We start from the raw sequence: 4,014 nt of genomic DNA, 5'->3' as shown, positions 1-4,014 counted from the left end.
ATCCCATGGTGAGGGCAATTTTTAATCATCATATTGAAGCGCTCAAACGCCTCATGAAACATCTCACCATGTTGTTGTTGAAAGCTTCTCAATCCCTTCCTTGCATCATTGGTCTTTTGGGCGGTGTAGAATTCATCCAAAAAGGTTTGTTGCATCTCCCCCATGTATATATTGATGCCGAAGGTAATGTATAGAACCATTTCTTAGCTTTCTCTTCCAACGAAAATTGAAACAACACTAATTTGATGTCGTCAGCCGAAAACCCTTGACTCCCAAGGGTGTTGCAAATTGAGTCATAAGCCTCTAGATGAAAATAAGGCTCTTCATTTGCCAACCCTTTATATTTTGGTAAACTTTGTAGCGAATTGGTTCTCACTTCGAACGTTCTCCCTTGGTTGTTGTGAGGGATAACCACCGGTGAAGGGTTTTGAGTAATGATTGGCCTGAAATGTGCCTCTATTCCCCTTGCTTGTTCCCTAAGATGCCTTCTTGGAACACCCAATCGACCCCTTGGACGAATAGGTCCCATTGGTCTTGGTAGAGGCCCTTGTGGTGCAATTGGTTGTTGGGGCATCGGTGGGTATTGATTTGGCCTTTGAAATTGTGGGTATACATGTTGTGGCCTAACTTGTTGCAAAGGAATAGGTTGTTGGATTGTTGGCCCTTGTGGTCTTGGCCGAATGTGTTGCGGTATAAGTTGTTGTTGTTGCATTCCACCAACACTCGCCATCCCTTGAGATTGACTTTGAACATACCCAAAATCCCCTTGATCACCATAATCTCCATAACCGTACCCATCATCTTCATACCCCTCAAAGTCTTCGAATCCCTCATCATAACCACCCCCTTGAATTCCTGAAGTTTGCCCAAATGGAATGGTCGAATACTGAAAACCCGACTGTTGTTGTTGTGGTCTAAAAGATGAAGTAGTATGCACAACAGTTGAATTAGGTGCAATTGTGAAGGTAGAAGATGATTGACCCGTAGTTGGGGGAAAGAAGTGAGATAATGGTGGGATTGTGGTGGATGGATCATAAGTGATGGTAGGCTCATTTTGAGTGGTGATTGGTTGAGTGGAATTGGTTGGTGTAAATCCAGCAGTGGTATTAGGTAATGTAGTGTTTGGTGATGGTTGGGTGGAAGTAGGTATAAAAGATGAGGTTGTTTGACTGGTTGTAGGTGGAATCTGAGAATCAGCCATGATGTTTCTCGGTGTAATGGGTGAAGTAGGTGAACCAATGATTTTGTTTTCTCTTACTAAAACTCGGTTTTGTCTTAGCGTTCTTTCAATTTCCGGATCAAACGATAGCGGTGATGACCTTTGAGAGCCTCTAGTATGCATACACCTGAAGTACCTGCACACTAAACACAACCAGCGTAAACCCGAAAATAACAAACAAAACTATTAAACTAACACACGTTGCGCACTACTCCCCGGCAACGGCGCCAAAATTTGACGTGATGTCGTGGGTCACGCAAATTTAATCCCTAAACAACTGTAGTTAGCGGTAGTAGGGTATCGAACTCAGGGAGTATGTGGAAAATGTGTTGATTGTATAGCTTTGTATTTAAACTAAAATTAAACTAAATTGCAGAAAATTAAAATTCAAGATTGTGGATTGTTGTTTTAGAAAACTAAATTACGGACTAGTGCAAATCAAAGTTGGTTGTAAACAATTAGGAGAGAACAATGATCACCCTAGGTTTCAGTTTCTTTTAAACAGTTGTGTGCAATTTCACTAGAAAGAGTTACATAGACATAACTCGTGTATATGTGATTGAAGTGATAAAAGGGAACAAAGTACTCGGATTAAATAACGCGAGGTTGTTTCCCGATGACCTATTAACCAATAACCAACCCTAACCCTTCCCGTGATATCTCAGTTGCCAACGGCACCAAGAACGTACGATCGAGACTAGAAATTGTAATACGGATTAACACACTACAAACAATCAAACATACACCATGACATTCAAGCAACGCAAGATATCATTCTAGAAATGCAGAAATTAAACACACAAAAGTCTTAGAAACATTCACCTAGGATGATCACCGAAGAGTTTAGCCGGACATGGCTCGGTGAATCATCATCAACATCAATCTAATGTTCATGCAAATTAAAAACACAAACCGAATGTTTGGAAATGTTCACAAAGCAAGCTAGTGCTCCAAAATCGCCCCCAAAGTGTCTAAGAACTGTCAATGATGAGAATATACCAAAAGACACTCCAAAAAAAACGATTTTATGATGACAGTTACGTTTTTGGAATCGCAGCTCCACCGTAAATTACGGCTCCGCCGTAATTTACGGTGATATTCAATGTGTTACGGTACTTCTTTCCTGAGTTACGGTGGAATTTAGATGGAATTCAAGTCCACCGTAATTTACGGTAAAACCGTAAATTACGGTATCAACTTTTTGTCGGCTGCCTTCTTGATGTTGCCGCTCCACATGTGCCGCCCAAGATAGTCTGTTGCCACCAATTGAAATAATGATGATGTTGATCTGACAAGAGATCACGTGATGTTTGTCACCTACAATTGCCCTCACATGCGCCGCCCACTTTTGAGATGATGATTGTTGTTGTAGTTTGTTAGCGGCCCAATCAAACAACCCACATGTGCCGCCCACTCCATCCAATCATATGCTATTATCATTAGAATTCAGCCCATGTCCACTCACCTCCAAGCGGCCCAATCCAAAGGATCCATGTGTTGTTTGGCGGCCCAATCACACCACCCCACATGTGCCGCCCATCTTGCCCACTCACATAAATCCACAAGTCTCATGTGCCTCTAATTAATATTCACGTCCTTGTATCCAAACTTGTGATTTACGTGATGTTGGCTCCTTTATTATAATGATACCTCAAATTTTGCGCATCCAGTTTGCATGAGATGATGTTGTCGTTGACTATTTTCAAAGAAAACCAAACCCTCCTCATGTCACTTCATCTAATGATAGATGATGATATTTATTGATGATGTCAGACTTCTCAAAACCAAGTCCCCTCATGTGATGTCCTTTTAATTATTTGAACCACAAACTCATGATGCCATTTAATTTCCAACCGTAGCCTACGCGTTTCAATTTAACCGAATTAAGCGATTTACCTGCAAAACACACAAACACTCGTAGTTACTAAATTCAAGCAAATAACCAAGTAAAGCATGGAATTTTAATCTTTTTAAACCATTTAAGGGTTGTCCTACGGACCACCCGTCACATATCAATCATCATCATTTTCATAACCAAAATTCTTAATTTCATCATCATCTTCATAACCAAAATTCTATAACACAATCACAATTTTTCACTCAATCTGAGAAACATCATTGGAGCAAGAGACATAATACAAAAGTGAATTTGTAATATTTAAGAACATTGAATAATATGAATATGAACATCAACATTCAAACAAAATCTTGACACATCTTAAAATGAATATGAACATTCAAGAATATCAACATGAACATTCATTATCATAATCATTTTCAAAAAAAATCATTACTATCATCATCTTCAAGATCAAACAACAATCAAAATTCTAGACACATCTTCAAGAACAAACAACATTTGCACATACTATTGTTGTGGAAAGTATTTTCTCTTTATGGCCATCCCGATTTCATGCCTTAGTTTATGACTAGAATTATTTGTTTCATTTTCCTTGTTCTTGTATCTAGTATTTAAGTTCTGTTTTGGAGCCTTGGTGAAATACAACAAAAATTACAATATTCAGTATCTGTTTATATGGTATCAGAGCAGGTAACATACTGCTCTACCATCAAACCCTAACATCTTCGACCGCCAAGAACAATGGCCGGAGAAGATGACTCCACGACAGCCAAAACTCCAAACCAAAACTAAAATATCGATCACTTCTCTCCGCACTATCTCCACCTCTCCGAAACCCCCTTGACGGAAAACTTTGCGAGTAATGTTAGACGCGAAGGTAAGTGGATTGTTGATTCGGGTGCTTCAGAGTACATAACACACAGGCAGGAATGGA

General features: G+C 39.6%; 1 non-coding gene across 1 annotated transcript; it reads left to right on the top strand.

The window, feature by feature from the left end:
* Nucleotides 1-106, top strand: LOC118482459. Its single transcript, XR_004868494.1, has one exon. It is a non-coding gene; the product is annotated as a small nucleolar RNA R71 (small nucleolar RNA).
* The last annotated feature ends 3,908 nt before the right edge of the window (nucleotides 107-4,014 follow it).

This window comes from Helianthus annuus, chromosome 9 (assembly GCF_002127325.2).
Source record: "Helianthus annuus cultivar XRQ/B chromosome 9, HanXRQr2.0-SUNRISE, whole genome shotgun sequence".
Classification (NCBI taxonomy): Eukaryota; Viridiplantae; Streptophyta; class Magnoliopsida; order Asterales; family Asteraceae; genus Helianthus; species Helianthus annuus.
The sequence above is the reverse complement of the archived record's forward strand: the minus strand, read 5'-3'. Positions and strand labels throughout refer to the sequence as shown.